General features: G+C 41.2%; 1 protein-coding gene across 9 annotated transcripts in view; it reads left to right on the top strand.

The window, feature by feature from the left end:
- The window catches only part of MBP (myelin basic protein), a 190367-nt gene that overhangs the window by 87161 nt on the left and 75210 nt on the right, over positions 1–27996 (top strand). The window lies entirely within an intron of this gene.

Below are 27996 nucleotides of genomic sequence, written 5' to 3' on the forward strand. Positions count from 1 at the left end.
GGTTTAAAGAATTTACTCCTATTCTTTCATAGTTTTTGCTGAGATAGTGTTAGAGCATGCTTATAGATCTTTCTTATAATAAACATTTTCTCCTGCTTTAAGACACTGATTAGGAAAAGAAACAATGGTTTTGTGGCAGTGTAAGTCCATTAAAGCCAGTGATGATAATAGCGTAGAGAATGACTTCAAAGGTTTTCAGCCAATGGATCTGTGGGCAGCACTGCTTTCTAGAGCAGGAACTTTAGGAATCTGGGGAAACTAAGGCAACCTTACTGCACCAGTTTTAAGAATTTTGGACCGTTCTAACTAATTGTGAAGTGCAGCATGGAATTCGTTATTCCCAGGGTGCAAAAGGAATAGAAACTGAGTAATTAATTTTTTTACTAAATGTGGAAACGATGCATTTGATAATTTAAACCTGCAGTGGATAAAATTAATTTTCAGAGTCAATTCTTCAGTCCACTGTAAAGTCCTCTGAAGACTTGGATGGATGCTCCCAGCTTTCCTCTTCTATTCGATCTGTGGTTTCTGGGCTTCCCTAGAGAGTTTCATCTGGGGGGAGGGGGAACATGCAAGGAGGGGTTAATATAAGACACTGAGACAGAATTCATTTTATGTTTGGTTCTCTCTGTACTTGTTTATTGACAGAACAGCTGCAAAATTAATGCTGTGTTCCTATCCTCTTAGTTTAAAAATCCCCTATAGCCCTTGTAATGCTTGTGCAGTCCTATGGTGTGCATGTCTGTCTTATGTTTAACTTAATTTTTTCTCACGCTTTCAAGCCATTCTATTGGGGCTGGGACTTAGTGCTGATGAGTCAGTCATTGCTGGCTTACTAGGGATATGAGAGTAGTGCCGAGTGTGTTCTAGTGGATCCAAGTGCTCTTGGAGAGAACTCCTTGGAATAGGTCAGCATGTGAGATGCCTGGAAAATGTAGCTAATAAAATTAGCCCCACCTGTAGCTGGGGGAAGAGATTTCTGAGTAGAGCCTCTTGTGTATTCCACATAAATCAGTGCGCTAAAAAGAGCTGACCTCACCCTTTAGTTTAAAGAAATTTGTTTGTATTTATTCAGGTGTCAGCTGTTTGTTTTTTGCCCCCCCCCCCTTTTCCCCACCCCAAGAATTAAAGTTAGCTTATTGTTATGTTTAATCCAAACACTGAGGGAACCCAAAATTATCAGTTGGTACTTTTGAAATATGTATGCACATGGCCAAGATTTTTTTCCAAAAGAATCAGGTAATTTTGGCTACCACAACATCTGTAGGCCAAACTTTGAGGTACCTTGAAGGATCCTGATTTTCAGAATTTGCTGAGCACTCCGCCCTCTGGAATTAGGCCTCTTGAAAAGATGTCTGCAGATGCACCCAAAAATCACTAGTCATTTCTGAAAATATTGGCTATATACCTTGAATAGAACTTCTTCTGTTTAAAAAAATGCATTCAGTTGTATCTTCCTTGTTCTGTTTAGATCTATATTATTGGTTGTTTGCCTTTATTTTATTGTTTGTATAAAGGCATAAGTTTGAGTAACTTGCAACTTCCATTTAAATGATCCTCCCAATGGCCCGTAATTTTCTACGTGTATCTCTTGTGGACCTGTTATAAACAACTGTAGAGAGTACAATAGTATCTTTAGAAACTTAGTCTTGTACAATTTTATAAGTGTTTTTGGCACTTACAGCTCTGTTGAATTCATCTGACTGTACATGAACTTCTGCTATTGGGGAAGAAGTGCGAATTAAGGGAAGCAGCACGGTCCATAGGGGACTTGACTGGGAGCCAAGAAACCTGGGAGCTATGCTAGTTCTGCCACTGACCTTTTGTGTGAATTTGGATAAGTTCAACTCTCTGCCTTCATTTCTGCTCCACCGTTGATCTGTCTCATCTATGGAAACTCTTCAGGGTGGGACAGGAACCGCCTCTTATTATACATTGAGGCCATAATCCAGTTGGGCTGTTCACACTGGCCAGGTGAAGAAGGCAAACAATGCTGCACCCTTTCAAATGCTGGAGGAGCAGCACCTCTTGTGTGTTGTTTCCCAGAAGCTTGGAAAATTTTTTTGCCAGACAGGTTTCCTTCCTTGGAATTATATAGTAGCATGATTCCTCCCTGCACCTTCCCAATGGAGACCAATTTCTAAAATGCATAATACATTTATGCAAATAATGATAAAAAAGACAAAATCTTAGGGTGTGTTTTCCCTGTGTTTGTCATTCTGTGTTTTTTTTTAAATATTTAGATTACAAACTCTTAACACTTTTTTACTATCACAACTTTAAATCTAACCTTTATTTCTTGCCTATATGTCATTGTAACGGCGCGGGACTCACCCCTGCGGCACCTCCTGCTGGCGTCCGGGGAATTAGTTCTTTTTCCAGCCTTGGAGCGGCCTCTGCAGGCCGATGTATCGCTGCCGCTGGGCCCCCCATGTCCCTCCCGGACCTTGGTGCCACATTATTTGGGGTGCTTCCCCCTGGCAGTAACCCCTCACTCTCAAGGTCTCCCCTCCCCGGGGACTCCAACCCTTTAATCCCACCTTGCCTCAGCCAGTGGCTACTGCCAGTCATCAATGAGCCCCTGCTCCCTGGGCCAGACTGCAGTATAAGAGCCAGTCACCACAGGCAAGGGGGTAAGATCTGCTGTCTTCCTCTACCACCCAGTACCTCAGGGGTGGGCCTAGGACCAGGCCTTCCAGCCTGGGGACTTGCCAGCCTGGAGCTCCCCTGCTCCTCTGGCCTTTCCCCAGCCCTGCTTCACTCCCCGTACCCTTTCTTCAGACAACCAGGCCCTGCTCCCTCCAAGATTGGAGAGAGAGACTCTAGCTCCAAGCTAGCAGCCCTTTTATAAGGACCTGCTGTGCTTTGTTTGGGGTGTGGCCCCAGCTGTGCCTGCTCTCCTTATCAGTCTGGGCTTTTTCTTACAGCCCCAGCCCTCTCCCAGGGCTGGCCTTAACCATGTCCGGGCCAGAGCGGGTAACCACCCCGCTACAGTCATACTAACCAGAATAATAGAAATGTAGGGCTGCAAGGGACCTAGAGAGGTTTTCTAGTTCAGCTCCTTACGTGGAGGCAGGACCAAGTATACCTAGACCATCCGTGACAGGTGTTTGTCTAATCTGTTCTTTAAAGATTCCCTTGGAAGCCTATTCCATAACTTAGCTACCTAGTTAGAAAGCTGTTCCCAATATCTAACTTAAATCTCCTTTGCTGTGGATTAAGCTGGTTTTGTCTTGTCCCTGTCTTCAGTGGACTTGGAGAACAGTTGATCACAGTCCTCTCTGTAGCAGTCCTTAACATATTTGAAGACTGTTATCAGGTCCCCCTCAGTCGTCTTTTCTTAAGATTAAACATGACTAGTTTTTGTGACCTTTCCTTATAAGTCAGGTTTTCTACATTTTTGTTGCGTATTGGTGGCGCACTCTGAACGAAGGACTGAATTTTAGTTTTAATACACAGTCTTGCATTTGAGTGTTTGCTTGGAGGGACCACATGGTAGCAGGAGCCCCATAGGAGCTTTGACAGAATTCTTCCTCCGAGGGAGTTTGAACACCTTTGCCACCTTTTTGAAAGGGTGCAGCATGTAACTCCCAGCTAGCTCTCTTCCCTCATGGCCTCAGCCTCATCCTACCATTTCTATCACCTATAGCAGTGGCCCCCAAACTGTGGTGTGTGCCCCCCACAAGGGCATGGAGGAATGTTTTTGGAGGGGGAAGCCCCTACTGGGGTCAGGGAGGGAGTGCCACCCAACCCCGCTCTGCCCCCAGCTCTGCTCCGGCTCCAGTTGCAACCCCACTCTCCAGCTGCAGCCCCAGCCCTGGCTCCTAGCCCAGCTGCCGGCCCTGTCCATGGCCCGGCTGTGGCTCTGCTCCCAGCCCTGGCCCTGCCCCCAGCCCCGGCTCCCTTATCCCGGCCATGCCCTCTCTCCTGGCTCTGGTTCCTGACCGTGATTTCTGGGGGGAGGGGGTGCAGACAGGAGTAAGGGGTGGCACAGTGTGAAAAGTTTGGGGACCACTGACGTATAAAGAGGCTAGCACAACCTCTGGCTCTAGGAAGAAACAGTAGCACTGATCCCTTGTGAGTGACCCCTCCACAGGAATGAATGGGTGGGAGGCCCCTTCCACCTCCTCCCGTTTGTACACAGATGCAGAGCCTGCCACATTCTGACTTCAGGCTGGTCGTTCCAAAATCATAGACTGGCATTCATAAATCAGGCACAAGGGGGCAGTACTTGCCTTTCCCCTGGAGAGTCCAAGTACACAATCTAATATCATTTAAAGCATTGGATTAGCAGCTTGGAGTTTCTGTGTTCTAGGTTCCCCTTCTCTAAAACAATACATATATTTTGTTACACTAGACCAGACAGCATTATGTTTAACCTGGAAAGAAGAGAATCTTCTATACACTTTAAAGCATTTGACATACAGGATCGTTAGGACAGAAATGCAGTAATTTAAGTGAAGAGTTAAGAGAAACCTTTTGTGGCAGTTCAAGCATTTTTGATTTTCCGTAAACCTTTTTTTCTCTAGCAGGTTCAGTTAGCTTGAATTTGGCTGGCCAAATATAACATGATCTGAATTCTTTTTGTTTCATTGATCCTTGTCAGTTGGGCTTCAGACATGGGCACGGGATAGGATACTACACTGACATCCTTGATTGATAATCTACTGCTGGGAATGGATAAGATTCAGGTGTTCATTCCAGTTCTGTTATATCCAGTAGAACCGTTTTGATATGAATGCCCATCAGGAGTCGTTGATTCATTTGCAGAGCCCAGTGGTGCTTTACATTCCTTCCAGTCAGAAATTACTCTGAGTGGTTATTCTTTATTCACTTATCTTATGGTAGTGCCTCCATCAGCATTGGGGCCCTGTCGTGCTGAGCACTGATCTATATAAATAGAGGTAGACATGGTCTATGTTGCAGAGGGCTTACTGTACAGGTATGGTGACTGCTCCAGCATCTGTTGTGGCTGTTGCAGGTGTATATACATTGGCGCTCCAGAGCTGCAGGCTTTCAATGAACAGTGAGTCAACCACAATTGGAAAACTTTCAAAAATGCCCATAATTTAATGAGCATATGTGGCTCAGGCAAGTTATGGTGTCTTAGGGTGACCAGACAGCAAATGTGAAAAATTGGGAAGGGGGTGGGGGGTAATAGGAGCCTATATAAGAAAAAGACCCCAAAATCGGGACTGTCCCTATAAAATCAGGACATCTGGTCACCCTATGGTGTCTCCCTGAAATGTTGACTTGAAACTCTGCAGATCACCATAAAAAGAGTATTTATCTTTTCATGCAAACTACTTAACATGTTGTATAAAGCAAGACTGAAAACTATTTGGAGGTGTGCTACCCTGAGTACAAAATGCCTTTAATCATTTGCTGGTTGCTGTGGACTTTGCTCTCCAGTATGACTCTCTGTCACATCTAGGCTAGACTGAGATGCATTGTACTGGTGGGTTTTCCCTTGGCCTCGGCTTGTAGAGAATTAGAATTGAGTGAAAACCAGAATTTCCATCTTGGGGAAAATTCTGATATTTTGACATTTGTTTTCAACGTACGATGAAAAGTCAAAATTTTGACATTTTTCATAGAACAAAAAGTTTAAGAAAAAAATCATTTTGGAAATATCAAAACAAAATGTTTTGATGTTCCTGAATCAAAACATTTCACTTGGGTTTATTGTGAAAAATCAAAATGTTTTTTTCCTAGTGCGTTTAGAATTAAACTGTATCTGCCTAAAATGCCATGGTGCCTCACTGGAGTTTTAGTTCAGGAGCCGCATTCCCCTAATCTTTCCTAAGGGCCAGGCTCCGTGGCTGGACTATATCTCCCAGGGTCCACTGTGATCATGTGACTCCCCTGTTGCCATATGGCGCTCTCAGAAATATTTCAGGGTCAAGCTTAACTGCAACAAAACATTTCATTTTGATGTTCCTCATGCAAAACCGAAAAATTATGACAAAATTTGAAATTTCACCAGGGAAAATTTCAATTTTATGGAAGCTACATATTCCATTTAAAAAAAATCATTTTGACAGAAAATTCCCAGTCTACTCTACAAAGAACATGGTTGCCCACCTATGAAGTGGGGCAGCCTGATAATGTAAGCATGTAACACCCATTCTCCCCAGTGTGTACTACCTTCCTGTTTATTTCTGGTACAATTTAAGATATTTATATGTAAAACCCCACATGTCTTGAGAACCTGCTCTCTCTACAATGCTTCTCCTTCTACCATGTGGCAATTACAGTTGTCTGGAATGTTCTTGTTGCTTCTTTTTCAGGGTTAAAGTCCAAGCCAGATGGTAACACATTCTAAGGGGGGGATATGATGAGGTCTATAAAATCATGACTGATGTGGAGAAAGTAAATCAGGAAGTGTTATTTACTCCTTATAACACAAGAACTAGGGGTCACCAAATGAAATTAATAGGCAGCTGATTTAAAACAAACAAAAGGAAGTATTTTTTCACACAATGCACAGTCAACCTTGCCAGAGGATGTTGTGAAGGCCAAGACTATAACAAGGTTCAAGAACTAGATACATTCATGGAGGATAGGTCTATCAATGGCTATTAGCCAGGATGGTGTCCTTAGCCTCTGTTTGCCAGAAGCTGGGAATGAGCGACAGGGGATGGATCACTTGATTACCTGTTCTGTTCATTCCCTCTTGGGCACCTGGCATTGACCACTGTCAGAAGACAGGCTACTGGGCTAGATGGACCTTTGGTCTGACCCAGTATGGCCTTATGTTCTTATGTGCCCATCTCTGAAATACAGTCCTGCTTGAGCCTCACCAAAGCCCAAGTTGAGCAGTTTTCTGGGTACAATACATAAAAATATGAGTGGTCATACTGGGTCAGACCAGTCATCCATCTAGCCCAGTATCCTGTGTTCCATTCGTGGCCACTGTCGGATGCTTCAGAGGGAATGAACAGAACAGGGCAATTGAGTGATCCATCCTCTGTCATTCAGTCCCACCTTCTGGTAGTCAGAGGCTTAGGGACACCCAGAGCATGGGGTGGCATCCCTGCCCATCCTGGCTAATTGCCATTGATGGACCTTTGCCCACAGCAGTAGATTATAAGTATCTCTTACACATTAACAAACTGGTTGACATAGTACACGCACAATTTGGAAATATAATGCATGCATAAAATGTGTTCACAAGATTCTCATGTCCACACTTTAGCTCTTACAAGAAAACCCCCAAAAGAGGAGACTAGGGGAATCCAGCAGTATACATTAACCTACCTGAACAATCCATTTATCTGTGGACTGTGTTGTTGTCATGTACTGGACAAAAGCTGTGAGGTTATTGCAGTTTACATTGACCTTTCTGGGAAGCTTGTCTTATCTATTGTAAACATAATCAGCCCTGGAACACAAGCTGTGACTCTAATGCCAAGTGATGGCAAGCTAACACAAAAATCTTCTGGTGAGACAACATATAGTTCTAAGCTAGATGTTATTATCATGACACAATTATTCTATTTTGCTACATTATAAGGTAAGTGTGTACTGATGCTTATATTCAAGTTGTCCATACATTTCCACCCTAAAGGGTGTGGGGCTTTTTGGTTGTGACTTCCACAGAGTTATACCTTTCTGACTGAAATTTGGCGTACTTGCTCCCTATCGGAAACTTCTGAAAGTTTAACTGAAAACAGTGGAGTTACTGTCAATCACAAAGAGAGTGGGAGGATGCGGACGGGGAGGAGAAACCTGCATTCATCCTTAAGGAAATTGATCAGAATTAGCTAGCCTCTAACTCTGCCTACCAGAAAATGCATTTGTGCAAGCAAACAGCATTTGCATTTGACTTGCCAATTCCATGTAGACATTCTGGTTTGGTGAGTGCAAATGGTTTTGTATCAATACTACTGATCCATACATATAGTCTGTTTTGGAAAGTGTGGCCTTATCTGACTCAGTTTACATAGTATTTGTGTGAATAGTTCATTTCTCAGGAAATTTCTGCTTTTTAAAAATATATTGCAGCCTTAAAATAAAATAGGAAAGACTTTAATTTTGCTTAGTAGAAACATACATACAAGGGGATACTGATATCCAAGGATTACGTTTTTGGTTACTTATTATAAAGGAGACCTGCATAGGATATGATTGATTAGTAACTGTCTTTCAAATGAATTCAGATAAAACTCCAAGGACATAACCGGATTCTCACCTGGCGTTCCTGGCAAGTGCTTGCAGGAATGGTAGCTCCACCTGCCTTTGAAATAGGGCACCTTGCACCTCACTCCATTGCTCTATATTTGGTGCTCTTAGATTGGGTTCATGATAAATGGCACTTGTGTGATCCTTTTGATGTTCAGAGGTTTTATGGGAAACATGGGTAGACATTGGAAACTACTCAATTCTCCCCTTTTTCCAAGAGTTTTCTTTGGCATAAAAGATTTTGTGCCAACAGTATATAAACAGTATTACTGTATTTCCAATGGGCTAGAAGCCTAAGGTTTAGAGAACAGTACCTGAAGAGAGACATCCAGCTGTCAGGAAAGACACACAACTAGTTAAAAGATACTCATGATTTTTTTTTTTCATAAATATTTCTGTGTTCCGGTTTGACTCAATTGCTTGTTCAGTTGTGGCTAATTTGATGGCTGTCTAATCTCCTGGAGAGTGCCCTATGCACAGGTATGAACTTGTTGACTTAATAGGCCAGATTTTTAAAAAAGGACTCTAATTTTGTACCTGCAATCAGTTGTGGGCACAAATAATTGTGGGCATAAATGATACAGTAATTTCTAGATATCTAACTACCTGATACGTGAATTCAGTCAGTTAGTGGTCTAAACACTATAATTTAAGTCCATAAGATTACATTCAACCTCACAGTTGATTTTGGGCACAAAACTGGAGGCCAAGCTGAAGGCACTTAACAGTTTGACCCAATATGATTTTTCCTTCTCCATCTCTTACGTTTGCATGTATATTAGAAGTTTTTATCTATGATTAATTGAATATCCTTGGCAGTTCTTGCTAAACTCAATAGCATATAGGGTTGTCAAGCAATTCAAAAAAATAAATTGTGCAATTAATCGCACTGTTAATAATAGAATACCATTTATTTAAATATTTTTGGATGTTTTCTACGTTTTCAAATATATTGATTTCAATTACAAAACAGAACACACAGAGTACAGTACTCACTATATTTATTTTTGATTACAAATATTTGTACTGCAAAAAAAGAAATAGTATTTTTCAGTTTACCTCATACAAGTTCTGTAGTGCAATCTCTTTATCATGAAAGCTGAACTTACAAATGTAGAATTATGTACAAAACCCCCCTGCATTTTAAAATAAAACAATGCAAAACTTTAGAGCCTACAAGTCCACTCAGTCCTACTTCTTCCTCTTCTTCAGCTAGTCACTCAGAAATACAAGTTTGTTTACATTTGCAGGAGATAATGCTGCCTGCTTCTTGTCCCCTGAAAGTGAGAACAGGTATTTGCATGGCACTGTTGTAGCTGGAGTCGCAAGATATTTATGTGCCAGATGCACCAAAGATTCATATGTCCCTTCATTTTCAACCATTATTCCAGAGGACATGCGTCCATGCTGATGATGGGTTCAGCTTGATAATGATTCAAAGCAGTGCAGACCAATACTTTCATCATCTGAGTCAGGTGCCACCAGCAGAAGGTTGATTTTTCTTTTTTGGTGGTTTGGGTTCTGTAGTTTCTATATTGGAGTGTTGCTCTTTTAAGACTTCTGAAAGCATGCTCCACACCTAATCGTGCTCAGATTTCGGCAGGCACTTCAGATTCTTAACCCGTGGGTCGAGTGCGGTAGCTATGTTTAGAAATCTCACATTGGTGCCTTCTTTGTGTTTTGTCAAATCTGCAGGAAAATGTTCTTAAAACGAATGTTCAGTCAAAATGTAATTAACACATTATTTTTTTAACAAGCATCATCAGCATGGAAGCATGTTCTCTGGAATGGTGGCCAAAGCATGAAAGGGCATACGAATGTTTGCACATTTACGTGCCAGATATGCTAATACCGGCTAAAAAGATGCCATGCGAACGCCTGTTCTCCTTTAAGGTGACATTGTAAACAAGAAGCAGGCAGCATTATCTCCTGCAAATGTAAACACATTTGATTGTTTTAGGGATTGGCTGAACAAGAAGTAGGGCTGTTTTGTTTTTGAGTGCAGTTATGTAACCAAAAATATCTATATTTATAAACTGCACTTTCATGATAAATAGATTGCACTATGGTACTTGTATGAGATGAATTGAAAAATACTATTTCTTTTGTTTATCATTTTTACAGTGTAAATATTTGTAATAAAATAATATAAAGTGAGCATTGTACACTTTGTATTCTGTGTTGTAATTGAAATCAATATATTTCAAAATGTAGAAAAACATCCAAAAATATTAAATAAATTTCAATTGGTCTTCTATTGTTTAGTAGTGCGATTAAAACAGCGATTAATTGCAATCAATATTTTTAACGTAATTAATTTTTTGAGTTAATCACATGAGTTAACTGCGATTAATTGACTGCCCTAATAACATGGGCAGGGACCTGAGTCAAAGCCCTGGTCTACACTGGGGGGGGGGGGGGTCGACCTAAGATACGCAACTTCAGCTACGCATCTTAGGTCGACTTACCTGGCGTGAGGATGGCGGTGAGTCGACTGCTGCCGTTCCCCTGTCGACTCTGCTTCCGCCTCTCGCGAGCTGGAGTTCTGGAGTCTACGGGGAGTGTGATCAGGGATAGATTTTATCGCGTCTACCCTAGACACGATAAATAGACCCGTGATAGATCGATCACTACCCACCGATCCAGCGGGTAGTGAAGACCTGCCCATCCATGTCCATCGTGGTTTAATGTGCACAATAGCAATACACTAAATTACTTATTCATTATTTTAATACTTGCTACATAACTTACAATGTCCCCAGTATTTTTCCCCATGCTTATTAAGTGTCAGTGTGTGTGTGAGAGAGAGAAAGAGAGAGCGCGTACCAGGTTGTCCATAGGCATTTAAAATCCTGTTTTAATGGGAGGGAACATAGTGGTGCTAGCTGCATCTATAGGAGCCTTGCTGAAGTTGCAAAGCAGGATGATTAAGGATGGACCATTGCAACATGCTGTGGAGTGCTGCATACAGCTGCCCTGAGAAGGAAGATAGTGCAGGCTCAGGAGACAGTTGGTGCTGATTACGACATATTAAGTAGATCAACGATTTTCAACCTTTTTGCATTTGTGGACCCCTAAACAATTTCAAATGGAGGTGTGGAACTCTTTGGGAAATCTTCGACATAGTCTGCAGACCCTCTAAGGTCGGCAGTCCACAGGTTGAAAAACACTTTTCTGTGGTAACCCCTTAGATATAGCTTGCAGACCTCCAGGATTCCGCGGACCACAGATTGAAAACCACTGAAATAGACAGGACTAAAGCTAGACACTACATAACTAGCACTCTGTGCCCTCTTGAGGATGTAGTGTTCTAGCAGGGCAAACCTCCTTGTGTTTTCTTGAGTGCCAGGAAGATGTCCTGTTCTGTTTGTTCAAGGGGAACAGGCTTCTTACATTCTCTTCCCTCACTCCTCAGCACCAGTGCAGGATAGGGCATAATTTTGCATGTACGTTAATTTAAAAGTGCTGCTAGGGGGGAAACTACACAGGAATGAAAATTGGAGGCAACTTGGCCACTGTCTCTCATATAGGTTTCCTGTGACCTTGAGTCACTACTCATTCAGCGGAGTAGAGGGTGAAATAGAGTCCAATATATGCCAAGCTCATCTCTATTTTGTGAACTGAAGCAGCTTTTGTCATAAGCTTGACTTTAATTATGTTGTGGACTCACTTTCTATTACAGAGTCTAGAAGAAAACAGGAATGAGTTTTATAATATGGCTTATTAATAGTAATTATTTAGCTGTATGACAGTAGCACCTAGAAGCCCCAGTTGAGATTAATAGTTTTTAAAGCCAGGAGGGACTATTAAAATCATCTAGTCTGACCTGCATAACACAAGCCAGAGAACGTCACCAGTAATTCCTTCATCAAACCCACAATTTCTGATTGAGGTGGATCGTATCTTTCAGAAAGGTGTAGTCTTGATTTTAAAGACTGCAAGTGTTGGAGAACCCACCACATCTATAGGTAAGTTGTCCAATGGTCAATATCCCTGACTAAAATATTTGTGCATTATTTCCAGTTTGAATTTGTCTAGCTTCAACCTCCGTCCATTGGATCATGTTTTGCCTCGATCTGCTGCATTAAAGAATCTCAATTATCCCAAACTCCCCACATAAGTGCTCTCACTCACCTCTTAACTTTTCCTCTGAGGACTTGGACTGAGCTTCTTAAATCTCTCACTGTAAGGTGGGTCCCCATCATTATACTGGCCACTGTATACATACACAAATAGAATATCTGCCCCAAAGAGTTCATAATCTAAATAGACAAGACAGACAAATGGAGCAAAGGAAAACTGAGGCACAATAAAGTGAAATGCCCTGCATTAGGTGACAGGTCAATGACAGAGCCAGAAATAGAACCCACAGTCCTCTCCACCTCTGGTCCCGTGCGCTATCCACAGGCCCAAACTGCCTCACTTGAATCAAGTTCAGGATCACGGCTTGTTAATGGTACAGGATGTAGAAGTTTATATTTCTTTGATTTGTAATTTTTGTTATGCATTTTTGATCATTAAACAACATACACACTTCGTTTTGCATTTCAGTTGGAAAGATGTGAGGGTGAGAAGATTTAAAACAAAAATAAAATCAGGCTGGCAATATCCCTTTAAGGAATAGTTCAGTGTGTGAAAAAGTTTGGTTGAAAACAAACAGTGGGCTCCACAGGGAGCAAATGTGAAAATGCTGGCCAGGTGTAAGCAGAGAGTGAAAGAGGCATGTGAGAGTTGTCTCTCTCAATGCCCCCTGTCTGCTGGCAGCAGCCCTTCCTTGTAAACAACACTTCTGGGCTTCTCTGCATGGTTCTGGGAGGCACAGCTAGCAGATCCAGGGAATGGCAATCCATGGGTTACTGTCCCAGTCAGACTGGGTAGGACTGTGAAGGTAGAGACTGGGAGATCAATGGCAGCCTGGAAGCAGAAGTCTAGAAGGATCTTCGAAGGTCTGCCACTCTGCATGGATGCACCAAAACTTGCAGGGTTGGAAGAGAATTTTTTGTGTGCGCGCACACCTCAAGCTCTGTGCAACCAAAAGACTCCAAACCCTGCCTCTTAAGCACTGCAACTGACCCTGGCCTAAGGGGATATGTCTTTGGGTTTTCAGATGTTTCACACTTACAAATTTTAGTAGTATTTTAAAGTGGTTTGACCTATGGAACAGGATGAGTTGGCTCCTTAAGGTAAGACCGATAGCCTGGCAGAATTTGTACTCCATTCTAGAGGCATGACAGTGCCCCTTTAAGTATGACAAGGAGGTATACAGTAGAAATCCATGTCTGAGGATTTTATTTTTAACAACAAAAATAGAAGTGAAAAGAACTAGTATTTTCTGCTACACACACTGGTACTTGTGTAGAAACATCCTGGTAGTGACAAGACTGCAGTCCCTTACAAGCCTTGCAAGTATCACAGCAGAGCCCTGATAATGCCCTCCTTTATTTCAGTGTTCAGAGCAGGCTCATTCTGTAGTGCTTTCCCTATGCTTTCCTTTTCCATCTCCAATAAAATGCCTGGATTTCTCAAGGTCTTTTAACACCCCTCCTTAATATGGGGCTATACTTTCATTCTGATATAAAGCCCCTCCATCACAACAGGATTTGTAAGTTAGTCCCCAGCTGGTTCAGTCTCTGTGGTGCTAGCATACTGTGAAGTTCCACTGTGATTTTCCTCTTTGCTTTTGTAGCATCTTAAAATAATAATAATTGCATAACCAACAGAACTGCAGCGCAGAACTGTAGACAATGGAAATGGACCTTTCTTAGTTCCACCCTGTTTGGCTTAGACAGGATGAAAACACACCCATCATGTATGTGCCATTGCGCACACACACAAAAAGTATCTTTGCGTTAATTTGAGTTTAATGGAAATTGGCAAAAGGTAAAAAGGTTCCACGATAGATGCACTCTCCCTAATTTCTATTTAGAAGTTTTTATGATTGAATTTCCTTATTGGATTTTTTTTAACTTACTCTTACTTAGCCATATTACTCTTTATTGAAGGAATAGTTTAAGGAAAGCAACAGATTTGTGTTACATATACCAGACCAGATCCTGATGTGGGGTACATCAGCATAGCTATGCTGCTTAAACAATATTTGATGCCTAGAAAACTTTTCCTTACTTTATTTTTCCACTTGATGGGATGTCATGGATGTAAATCAGAGTAGAGGTAGACCCAGCTGGCTTGGTTTATCATTGCATTGTTCCCATTTTACACCAGTGTGTCTCTGGAATAATGAAGTGATTAGTTAAGCTAAAATATTTAACAAGAAAGAATCCAATTTTAGGTCTATTGTATATCTGGCTCTCGGGTCTTCTACACCATTAAGGATGGAGTCCCTCATTTCTAGTATTACAGGATAGTTCCAAAGAGAGAAGGGATATTCCATTTCCCAGTTTGCAAATGTTTTGCAAAAGAAAGCCAAATGAATAATTGTAAATTCTCTAATCTAAATACGTTCATCTATTTTGCAGAGCTCTATTCTTGAACTCTTAAGAATCTAAAGGCCAAATGCAGCCCTGATTTGAATAGGTGGCCTTTACTGAAATCAACCACAAAACCAGGCAAAAATACCAAGGTTGAATTTGGTTCAGAGTTGATGTATTTTTGGTTTTTCATTTGGAGTTCATCCATTTGAGAGGACAAAACTTTTATAATGTTTCAGCGTAGAAGTTAACAAAATGACATCAAACCACAAGAGGAGTTTTCAGTTTTTGAAACACATTGATCTGTCACTTATTTTTCTTTCCAACTGTGTTTTGATCTCTCATCTCTTCAAACTGTCTTGCAAATAATCCTGTCATTTATGAAGTTACTGAACACAGTGTGCCGTCACTGCTTTGTTCAGCCCTCCAGGTTTTGCAGCTAGACTCTGAGCACAAAGACATTATCTTCAGAGGAGCTATGTGTTGCTTAAAGAAAGCTTCCTTTATGTCTGGAGTTTAGAATGTAGGCATATTTCAGGCATACCACATGCAGATTCAACAAATTATCCCAAAAAATCAGAGGGTTTTCAGTGCAAGCTGAAAGGAGAGCTTTTGGTGTATGCATGCACTCATCCTTTCTCATCCTGCTTGAGGAATTATTAGAGTATGGGAAATCAGAACAAAAATGGGGATATGATGGTATCACGCTGATTTGTACTAATTAAATTATTATTAATTTAAATTTTAGTTTAATGTTTTCTATATTTTTAGTGTTAATGTTCCTAATGTGCAAAAGAAATACAGGAAGTCTTAATGTAAAAATTTGCACCTTATTATCCCTCCCATACACAAGAAACAAAACTAGAGGAAAAACTACATTATGATAAGATTTAATGTAAAAATGGAGATTGTTAAGGCTTAAATTATATTGCTGGGTGAGGTTTTATTTTTGTAATGATCACTGTGACCAGAAGTAATTCATATATGCTACTCACTACTAGTAGCAACATGAAAGCAGGATGATCCGTTAAGGGGTGTGATCCAGCAACTGCAGGCTCTCCTCTGGTGCTGCCTCTCAGGTTATAAGCATGCCACCCCTGCTCAGGACATTGTCATGCAGCACTGTGGGCTCTGTGTTTTGACCGATTCCCAGCGCCCGGTTGAATTCCTCATGGTGGGGGAAAGTAGCCCCCAGATTGCTGGTCTGGTGGATCCCCAACACTGCTAGCTTCTTTCGTATGCTTTCATAAACATGCTTGTTTCTTGTGTTCTTGCCAGAATCATGGCTCCCCTCTCTCCATGTTCACCAAAATCTTGGCATGTTCTTCTGGCCAGCTAGCAGCGCACTGGGTAGGGGACATTTTCTCAGTTTTTGAACAAGGTAGACTTAACTGTACTTACAGTGGTGCCATCTGTGTGGAAAGGCAGGGTTAAACACTGAGCATCTGTATTTGAACCCAGATGTTGCTTCTGGTTCCTGGGAGTTGAGTGGAAAGTTTGGGGAGAGAAGGGCTGGGACATACAGGCCCAGGAGGTTGTGGGATAGCCCTGACAGACTCTCCGAACAGGGGCCTGGCAACACAGGCCTTCTGCTACATCTGAACTGCAAAGTGAGTGGGCTTGGACACGTGCTACAGCGGGATGCAGGCTTAGAACCATATCCCTGGGTGAGCCGGCAGGCCCGTGTTCTGAAACATGTCAGAAGGCTTTGTGTGTGGACAGTTGGGGGGTGGGGGCTGGACTTAAACCTGAGTCAGTTCCTGGGTTTGCTATGCAGTGTAGACATTTTCTAAATCTTCCAGAGGTGGCTAAAGAATCCCTTACTTCCTGAGCTTAGACTAGTGGTTTTCAATCTTTTATTCATTTGCAGACCCCTACAAAATTTTGAATGGAGGTGCAGACCCCTTTGGAAATCTTAGACATAGTGTACAGACCCCCAAGACATGGACCACAGGTCGAATACCACTATTCTATGGTAATGACACTCTTCTGTGCCTCCCTTAGACATAGTCTGCGGATCCCCAGGAGTCCGTGGACTACAAGTTGAAAACTACTGGCTTAGATATTTTCTTTGTTAGCAGTTTTGATCTTCCTGTCTCAGGCCAACTCGTCTCTTTTTGAAAAGTTGTTGCACAGCTGGGATGATCATTAAGCAGTTGGTTGGTTTGATTGCAAGGCTAAAAGTACCTCAAAATTTTTACAAAAAACCCCATCCATTTCTTGAACAAAGTTTTTGTAAATGTCCGGAGTGGTTGTACAAAATAGAGGCAAAGTGTGGTCCATGCAGAGAGAGAGAATAAAAATCGGTTGTCTTGCAAGATCCCAAGGACACTTCACTTTATTTCTCTATAATAAATGGCATTACATGATTTGAGGTAACTGTATTTCTAGTATGGTTAAAGCTTTCTGATATACATTATATACATTTTTTCTTTATTATCATTTAGGATGGTTGTTTAAGCCCAGTAACTATGATTTATTAACATGGGATGGGAGAACTTCTGTGGCTACGTCTTTACTGCACAAGAGCTATGCTTTTATTGCTGAATAACTAACGTGCATTAGCTATTTCACTGTAAAAACCTAGTGAAGACAAGGCATTATAGTTTTTTACAACAAGGCAGTTAGCTAAGGCCAATGCTATGCCCCCACCTGGGGCTGACGTCTCTTATTTAATATCATGATTAAAACTCCAGTGCTCTGTCTGCGCTAGTAGTTTACAGCAGCATAGTTAACATATGGTAGTTATCCTGGAGTAAAAACGCACCTTTTTGGCAGTGAAGACAAAGCTCAATATACTGTGCTTAGCTCTAGGGCAGAAAAATGGAAGCGTCTTGCATATTTCATAAGCTTCTCCTGTAGCTGATTTACAAGTGTTGCTGAGAGGCTCCAAAGTAAGCCCTACCAGTCCTTTGTTGCAAGGATGGCAGCAATGATATAGGGCTTGTCTTCATTGCCTGTCTGGCTGTTTGGGGGTTATAGCCCTCAGCTTGAGTTATCACAATTTGTCAGTTGCAACCACTCTGTGCTGCTAATACAGTCACTCTGTGCGGTTCGAGTGTTATTTTGCAGTTTGGCCACTTTCTTACCTGAGTTAGGTTGACTGAAGAGGAGATAACTCTGTAGTGAAGACACAGATTGTGCATGATCAAGGGCTTGGAGGATTTGAAGTATGATGCTGGAAGGAGTGACAGTGCAAATATCAGAGTCACTTACAGGTTTAAACTGTATAGTGTCAGTGTCAATCTCTCAAGTTGTGCATGATACCATGCTTTGCCAATATGCTATTGCTTAAGAGTCAGGCTAAGGAGTTTTACCGAACAATGCAAGAATCTATGACCTCAGAGTGATTGGTATGCCTGAAAACAAATAGACTGGGGAATAAGAATACTACATGCTTTTTTGGAAAATTGAACACAGCTGAACAACCTCGGAACTTGTCTTCCAGCAAGTGCATCTGGGTTACCTCTTACTCTACCTAAAGTGAGTTTCTATGTAGGACATAATCTGTAATCCATTGTAGATATAAAAAGATAAATTCTTCGTAATTGGGCTTCTGTGACCATCTAGATTGCATCTTAAGGGCTCAATGAACTTTCTAGCTTTACTTAGGCAAAATTCATCTAGAAGGTTCTGGCCCAAGTTCTGTAGGAAATGCTTTAATATTGTAAGTCCCTAGAGGAAGCCTTTATTCTTTGAGCCTTTATTTATGCTTTCTAGAGAACCTGAGAATGACTGTCTCCTGTAAAACCTGACGAGGAGTGGGAATGTTTTACTGCAGTTGGGCTGAAATGGGACAGAACTAATCTCTTGCAGCATTTTTAAAAATTGAACATTATTTTGTCTGGGTGCACAGCTGGTCAGCTTTTTCTTAATGGTGAGCTGCACTGGCTGGGTCACTACAAGAAGTAATCTCCCATCAACTGTTGAGTATGGGCCATCCACCCTGATGCAATTGGCATCTTTAGCACTACAAAGGTAATTTTTACTCTCTTGAAATTCACACCTTGTCAACTGTTGGGAATGGGACACATCCACCATGATTGAATCATTGACCCCCCCACTTGGGAAGGGAACTCCTCTCTTTTCTCGTGCTATATATTTATGCCTGCCCACTGTAATTTTCACTCCATACATCTGAAGAAGTGGGTCAGAGCCCACGAAAGCTTATGCTGTAATAAATTTGTTAGTCTTTCTTTAAGGTGCCATAAGACTCCTCGTTGTTTTGGCTGAAACAGACTAACACGGCTACTATCACCTTTCAGGTATAGTTAGAGTGCAATTTTTGTGTGTAGACAAGGCTTTTCAGTATTAGGACTTGTCTACATAGGGAAATTGGCAGAGCCATACTGGCATAATTATACCTCTGTAGACATGCTTGTATAAATTCCCTGTTTAAACACTCTGTTTTGTGATAATGAATGAATAATGAGTCACTTTTATTCCAAAATAGTGTCCGAATAGAGAGAGAGAGCAGTATGGCTATAGTGATAAAATTATACTGCTATAGTCCTGCCAGTCAATTTTCCTGTAGGCAAGACAGTAAGTTATATTTTTGGCCTGATAACTGCCACTTCCTTTTCATTCGCTTGTGATCTTTCTTCACTGTGAGTAATAGATATACAATTATATTTGAACTGGCTTTCTAGTTTTTTAGTTTACATTTTTCTCCACCCACTTTGTGCTGCTTAACATGTTGAAAGGAAGATGCCCTCTTAGGGTGAAAATACATGACTATTTATACTTAGGGTTGCCAGGCATCTAATTTTCGACCAGTCAAATGCCTGGTCGAAAAGGGACCTTGGCAACTCCGGTCAGCACAGTTCAAAAGCACATCTTAGTTTCTTTAGAGAGAGAGTGTGTGTGTGTGTAGTGTGTGTGTAGTGTGTATGTGATTTTTTTTTTATCTCCCTGATTACTATTATTAAATGCTTTGGGCCAAATTCTGCCCTCAAGTTCACATGCAGTGTTCTTTGGGCAGTTACGTAAAAAAACAAAACAAAACAAAAAACCTTAGAAATTCTACATTTCTAAGTTGCGCTTTCACAATAAAGAGATTACATTACAGTACTTGCAGGAGATGAATTGAAAAATACTTTTTTTTTCTTTTTTACAGTGCAAATATTTATAATCATAATAATATAAAGTGAGCACTGTATCCTTTTTTGTGTTGTAATTGAAATCAGTATATTTGAAAATATAGAAAAAATCAAAAAATATGTATAATAAATTTAAATTGGTATTGTATTATTTAACAGTGTGATTAAAACTACGATTAATTGCAGTTATTTTTAATGTAGTTAATTTGTTTTGTATTAATCACTTAAATTAACTGCAATTAATTGGCAGCCCTAAAAATTTCCACACTAATTCTTTTGATGATGATATTTTATAGACTGCCTCAAATGAGAGCACCATAATGAATAATGATCTCCTTGAAAAAATAAATAAATAATGAAAACCCAGACCAGAACAAAACAATGCTGAGGGCCAGATCCTGCAAAGCTTATACTCACAAGTTGGCCTTACCTCTATGAATAGTTACATTGCTATCATTAAGATTACTCTGGTGAGTAGCAGTTACTCTTGCAAGTTAGGGTTGCAGAGTCAGGCCTCAAAATCTGTGAAACCAAATTAATAGAAACAACTAATCTCTCTAAAATAGAGAAGTAAATGATAAATACAACTGTCCATGATTTCCATTCCAAGTTTGTCTTATTTCCTAGAACTCGCAATGTTGCAATCTCTGCTTGAAGCTGAATCACTCTGCTACTGAGGGAACTTTCAGCTGGAATTAGAATGTGACTTCTTGTTTTTAGACTGGGTTAGTGGAAAGTACTTTTGTGATTTGTAATGTGATCGTTGAGTTGTCAGAAGTAATTAGACAAAAGGATATCAATAGTCACTGGAAAAAAACACTTGTCCTGTAGAACTGTCACAGAAATAGTTTAACCTTGAATCTTATTGCAAAGTACAAGTGATTTTGGTCACTAAAATGTATGGAACTAAGTCTTTTTGTAATTTAATTTACATTGTGACTTGCATTAAGCTACAGCAAAAATAACTCCTCATAATGTAAATTAAGGTACTTTGAAATGATTTTACTGGTCATCATTAGGATCATGGATATAGCTGTACATAATGATTTCCCTCAAAGTTTCAAGAAATTGGTATTGACTTGCCATCTGCCTTCTCCACGTGTAACAGAACTTTTGGCTAATGTGTCATGGCTGAATGTGCAGATTCAAAGGAAGAGAAGAATTAGCTAAGTGGAGAACTTTTAGTTGATTTTTAAAGCTGTTTATTCATGAGTAAACCGGCTCAGTGGTGGAAATTCCTCTCTTCTTTTGAATCTGCACACACTATAATACTTAGCTTTTAATATAGTACAGAACACTCGTACAATCCTCTCTCTGTGTGTGGTATATATCCCTATTAGATAGTATTCATCTGCTCTTATGTGGTAAAATTCTCTGTCTCTCTATCTGGGTGATATAACCCACTGAATTAACTATTTGGAAAGCCTTCTTGGTATTTATGCAAGGTAGTTTCTTCAATATTACTCCAGTAAATGCATTCCTAGTTATATTATGCTGTTTTAAGGGGCCAAGTTAAAAGCATTTAAGAGAGCAAGGAACTAAAGCAATGTTGGAAGTGGGGTATGATATAATTATTATAGCTGCTCAATGAAACTAGCCCTGGTGGGTCCTAATAACCCTACAGACACTAGGCTAAAGTGAAGGAATATTTTACTAAGGCTGGCAGAAAAAGAAAGGTTGCACATACCCTATATGGTGGTTTAAATGGTTCCACTTCTTGGAGTGATAATCCCTATATGAATTCCAACCAAGGGTGCACATGCACGTCATATGTCAGAGCCGGAACAGCTTTGTAGAAGTAGTGTCCATTGACGTGCATTGTGTTGTCTGTATGGTCTCATCCAAAGTTATAAGAGACCGTGCAGGTTGATGCCACTCCAGTTCCCTCTTACCACATGCTTGCTGGCAACCAGTGTCGTCTTCCAACAAGACTCCTGGCTCCAGTCGTCTGGGTTCCCTAAAGAGGTCCAGAATGCTCTTGAGGACCTCACCTTTGATAACCAGAAACTTTTTGGTGACAAGTTGGATGAATCCCTACATTCCGTCAAGGATTCTTGTGCTACTCCATGATTGCTTGGCATTTGCAACCCAACTCCGACCAAGGCATAGCAGCGGTCATCCTTTCACCCCTGCGTTCCCTATCCATCTCCTCCAACTCTCTGCTCACCCCCCCCAATCTGTCTCCGCACCCATCCAGATCTCCTCACACAGGTGCAGGGATGATTCCAACATGCCAACCCGAGTCCGTTCCCCCTGACCACTTGGTATTTGGATGGCGCTCACACATAGGCAGGGCGTACTCCACCCCGGTACACAACGTCCTTTCATGCCGCAGCAGGCCCTCCACCAGAGCCTGCTATCAGGCAAAATGAAAGTCCTTCACTACCTGGGCACACTGCCACCATTACCGACTGGATTCCATATCCATTCCTATCCTTCTGGACTACCTTCTCCAATTCGCCCTCTCCTCCATACAGGTCCACCTGACAGTGCTCAGTGACTTCCTCTCCTTAGTTGACGGTTCCTCTGTCTTCACTCATCCAACCACCATTCGTTTCTTCAAAGGTTTGCTCAATGCCTTTCCACCCGTGCTAAAACCTACCCCCCCTCTTGGGACCTGAATATCGCTCTCTCCGCCCTCACAAAATCACCCTTTGAACCCTTTGCAACCTGCTCTCTTGCCTATGTCTTCATGAAGTTGATCCTCCGTGAGACACGTTAGCGAATTGACAGCCACGATGGCTGACCCCCTCCTCACCATCTTCCAGAAAGACCGTCTCCTTGCGCCTACACCCCAAATTCCACCCCAAGGTGGTCTTTGTGTTCTACCTCAACAAAAGCATCCACCTTCCCATCTTCTACCCCAAACCTCATGCCTCCTACAGGACCAGAATTTTACTCTTTTGCCATGTGCTTGTCACTAACTTTTTTTACCTCCAATGCTCCCATGCCTTCCGTGCTTCGCCCAGGGTCTTTGTCGCTGTTGCCAAACATTGCAAGGGCCAGGCCTTGGCCTCACAGAATATCTCTAAATGGCTCTCCCATTTGCATTTCCAAATGCTACACACTCTTTCACATATCCTCACTCCCTGGAGTCATGGCTCACTCCACGTGATGTGTGCTGCTATGTCAGCTGCCTCGTAGATGTACCCTGGCAGGACATTGGCCGGGCAGGCAAAGTGGTGCTCTATCCACACCTTTACTGCTCACTATGCCGTCACCCCAGCAGCAGATGCAGCCATTGGATGCGCTGTCTTACAGACTGTAACTTCTCGCAAGTCCTTGCACCCACTTCCACACTGACCACTGATCACTCAAAGAAGAGGAGGTTACTTATCTGTAACTGGAGGTTCTTAGAGATGTGTGGTCCTCATTTGGATTCCAATTCTCGACCTCCATCCCCTCTGCTACAGACAATATTGCCTAGTGGTAAAAGGGAGACTGGGGCGTCGTCCCCCTGCACAGGCCTCTTACAGCATCGGATATGACCACGCAAGTGCGAATCAACAGATGCTGCTACTACTACAAAACTGCTCTTCTGCATGGCACGCATGCACACACCCTGGTTGCAATCCAAATAGGGACCACACATGTCGAAGAACCTCCAGTTACGAGTAAGTAACCTCCTCTTCTTGGTTGGGCCCCTGGGAGCAGTCCAATGGAGGTTTAGGACTCTTTAGACCTAGTGCCTGGAGTGCCCTCTCCAGTCCAGTCTCTATTTAAAGTAAACAGGAGCTTGCAAGTCTCCGGGCCAGGACAAGGTAGTGATGTCTCTCTCATTGAGGCCACTCTGCAATGGCTACCTGCCCAGTTGCTGCTGCTGTCCCTTAAGTCCCCGACAGACCTGAACTCAGCTGAAATGTCTGGCATCACACCATGTTCCACACGCAGCTCTGTATACAGTTCCTGAGGTTCTCTCTGCCTGAAGCTTCTCTGCAGCTCCTGCCTAGCCATGCTGCTACTGCTTTCCAAAAGTGCCTGGTCACTTACTGGTTCAGGATCTTTCCATAAAGTTTCTGCCCTCTTCTCTGACTTAGCCAGGAGGAAGGGGAAGTGTAGTGGGAAGTGGGTTGATGGGACTGTCTCCTGCTTAGCAAATACATCATGCTGGCTTCAGACATATCCCAATCAATTTTGTTTTCTGAAATTCTTAAAGCTTTCCACAAAGCTGAGGAGATTATTTGGAGAGCTTTGAGAATGTGTTAAGTATGCAATAACAACATGCGTAAAAGGAGAATAAGGTAATCCTTGCCCTAAGTCATACCTGTTACATTATGTAATGCTTTGCTTGCTGTGGAAAGGGGTTCTGAAGACAAGATAAACAAAAGCAGGAAAAGAGATGCTCCCCAACATGATTTAGTGCAGAAAAATATTCTCAATATTAAGATCATTAATTAATTATTGATACTGTATAGAGGATAGTAATGAAAACAATTGCATTGCCTAGTACCAGTCAGTTTGAAGGATTTACTTTATGGTATAAATTCTGCAGAAGTGTAAAAGGCATCTGAACCAGTTAGGTAAGTGTGTGTGGCACCTGAGTGGTGTAAATGGGTGAAGCTGAAATACCCAGATATCCTGACATAGTATAAAAGGAGACTAAATAACAAGAGACTAAAGCTTTCTTAGCTTATGGAGGGGAGGAAATGAGAACCATTAGACAGAAAACTGGTACATCCTCAAAACTTGGTGGTTTGTTGAGACCAAGAGGAAGGTAAGTTCATCCTGTGACTGAATAGGGAAAGGGCATCTAAGTCAATTGTGTAAAAATAGGGATATCTCTCGCCACCCTAAAATAGAATTTAACCATAAGAAATCCCATCACACACTCAGCGTCCAGTTAGTCTGCCACAGGACTCTTTGTCGCTTTTTACAGATCCAGACTAACATGGCTACCCCGCTGCTACATGTTCATAGTGGTTATTTCTGGCCTTAAAATGTATCACATCTATACAAATCCTGCCCCATTTTTTTTTTAAATGTAGAGTTTTGACCCTACTTGCTGATACTAGAAATAGTGCACCCATTTGGCTTAATCACCTTCTTAAAATAGACAAAAACTTTTCTTTTGTGTAAATGAAGAGAAAATTAATCTGGAAACAAGAATTTCATCTTTCTTGTGTCACCGTAAACAAAGTTTAATGGAGTACAGTTAAGAAATGTGACACTCTATAGAAATATGAAAATAAACCTGCTTGTAAGTCAGTCAAGCTTCATACTTCCCAGTTCTTCCAAGTAGTTGCACCTTAAAAAATTACGTTTTATGTACTGTACAAGAAAATCTCTTTTATTATAGAATCAGGGGACTGGAAGGGACCTCAAGAGGTCATCTAGTTCAGTCCCCTGTACTCATGGCTGGACTAAGTATTCTCTAGACCATCCCAGACAGGTGTTTTGTCTAACCTGTAGTGCAAAATCAAATTTTATAATCTTATGTCAAGATGCCTGTAATAAAGTGTTTTTAGGGTTGTTAAACAATTAAAAAAATAGTTATGATTAATTAGTTTTAATTGCATTGTTAAACAATAATAGAATACAAATTTAAATTTATTATAAATATTTTGGATGTTTTTCTGCGTTTTCAAATATATTGATTTAAATTACAACACAATACGAAGTGTACAGAGCTCACTTGTTGTTTTATTATAAATATTTACACTGTAAAAGATAGAATAGTGATTTTTCAATTCACCTCATACAAATACTGTAGTGCAGTCTTTATCGTGAAAGTGAAATTTACAAATGTAGAAATTTTTTAACTTCACTCAAAAACAAGGCAATGTAAAACTTTAGAGCCTACAAATCGAAGCATAAAGGGGCATACAGATGCTTAGCTTATCTATCACGTAAACACAGTAGAACCTCAGAGTTATGAACACTTTGGGAATGGAGGTGGTTCATAACTCTGAAATGTTCGTAACTCTGAACAAAAGGTTACCATTCTTTCAAAAATTTACAACTGAATATTGACTTAGTACAGTTTTGAAATTTTACTATACAGAAGAAAAATGCTGCTTTTAGCCATCTTAATATAAATAAAAACAAGTACAGAAACAGTTACCTGACCTTGTTAATTTTTTTACATTTTCCTTTTATTTTTAATAGTTTACATTTAATACAGTACGATACTGTACAGTATTTGCTTTTTTTTGGGTCTCTGCTGTCTGGTTGTGTAGTTCCAGTTCCAAGTGAGGTGTGTGGTTAACCAGTCAGTTCGTAACTCTGGTGTTCGTACCTGAGGTTCTACTGTACCTTGCAATGCTGGCTACAATAGTGCCTTGAGAACGCCTGTTCTCACTTTCAGATGACGACACTGTAAATAAGAAGTGGGCAGCATTATCTCCCATAAATGTAAACAACCTTGTTTGTCTTAGCGATTGGCTGAACAAGAAGTAAGACTAAGTGGACATGTATGAGGTGAATTGAAAAATACTATTTCTCTCGTTTATCTTTTTTTTACAGAGCAAATAAAATGAGCACTGTACGCTTGGTATTCTGTGTTGTAATTGAAATCAATTTATTTGAAAATAGAAAAACATCTAAAAATATTTATAATACATTTAAATTGGTATTCTATTGTTTAGCAGTGCGATTAAAACTGCGATTAATTGTGACTATTTTTTAAATCTAGTTAATTTGTTTTGTGTTAATCGCATGCATTAACTGCAATTAATTGACAGCCCTAGTTATTTTATAAGTTCCATTCTGGATACTGTGGCAGTACCAAAAGATCCTGAGAAGCTGATATAACCATGCAAAATGAACCAGAATGATGGAAGATTGTTTGAAAGTGTTCTGAATTTTGCACGTTTTTCTGCCACGTGGATTCAAAATTGGCTAAAATGCCCTAGTGCCAAAAAAAAAAAAAAAAGAAGGGAGAGTGAAGGGATAATAAGATAATGAGTTAAAGTTAAGTACAGGTGCTGAAATGCTTTGCTGGATTGAGGCCAATTGCTCGCCATCATGCAGGATTGAACCTTTAGTTGACTTGATTAAGAATCTAGAAGAGGGAGTAAACCTTGAACTGAATTGATTATATGAAATTGCGGGGAAGCTGCAAATACCAGTGTGGGAAGAGAAACAATACAGAGGAACCTAGAGAGATTAGAAACATGGGCAGAAAATAGCAAAATGAGATTCTCCTTGGAAAATTCAAACTAGTACATGTGGGGAAGAACAATCCAAAAATACATACTCAGCGGAGGATAATCTGATTGTGAATGAGATCTGCAGGTCATGATGAACAGCAGATTAGACAGGAGTTTGCAATGCATTGTGGCTGGAAAAAGGCCCATGCAGTTTTGAACGTTATACAGAAAGGCATCATGCCATGGGGCAGGTAAGTTCTTCTCTATACAGGTTTGGTGTGACTGGAACTTTTTTTTTATATAGTTGAATTGTTAAGTGGTGTTTTGCTATATACTGTGTTACTGCACTGTTTCATGCTGTGTTATGCAGAAGAAAAGTCACAGCTCTGTGCCCAATGATATACAAGGGAACAGAGCCTGATTAAAAGACCTTCATTAGTGTGAAAATGTGCTGAAACAGGGTGGAACTGAAGAAAGGAATTGTCCTCCCCCATGCATGTTTCAGGGCCTCTATGTCTCTGTGCTGCTGGGAGTTTAGGAAGCAGATGAACTGCTTCTCGCCAACACTGGTTTTGGGCCATTTGAATCCACACTGACAATACCCACTTTGCCTCAATATAATGCCTCTTAAGTTATGGTGTTGCTCTTTCTGGCTGGAAAGACTATTTAGTAGATCAGAAATATAGAATCATAGAAATATAGGACTGGAAGTGACCCTCAAGAAGTTGTCCAGTCTATCCCTCCCAGGATGAGGCAGGGTACACTATTCAGGGTGCTCTATGAGAAACTTAAAATGTTTTGAAATAATTTATTTAAATCCACTTTTAAGTGGCCCCAGGATTTGTCCTGTTGGCAAAATTACTCTAACTCAGAGTTTTCCAGTGAGGACCAGAGGTGAAAGTAAGCCGGTACGCCCCAGTATGGTGTACCGGCAAGAGCCGGTTTGCCGTACCAGGGCGGGCCTGGCTTCCCCAGGGGGCAATTTAAAGGGCCTGGGATTCCCAACAGGGGCTGGAGCCCCAGGCCCTTTAAATTGCCACCAGACCTCCACTGCTGGAGCCCTGGGGTAGAGCTGCGAGGCTCTGGGGGCTATTTAAAAAGTCTGGGGCTCCCACTGCCTTTGCTGCCCTGGTCCTTTAAATAGCCGCTGGAGCCCCACCACTTCCCCAGGGCTCTCACGGCTATTTACAGGGCTGG

The sequence above is a fragment of the Chrysemys picta genome, chromosome 2, assembly GCF_011386835.1.
Source record: "Chrysemys picta bellii isolate R12L10 chromosome 2, ASM1138683v2, whole genome shotgun sequence".
NCBI classification, from domain to species: domain Eukaryota; kingdom Metazoa; phylum Chordata; order Testudines; family Emydidae; genus Chrysemys; species Chrysemys picta.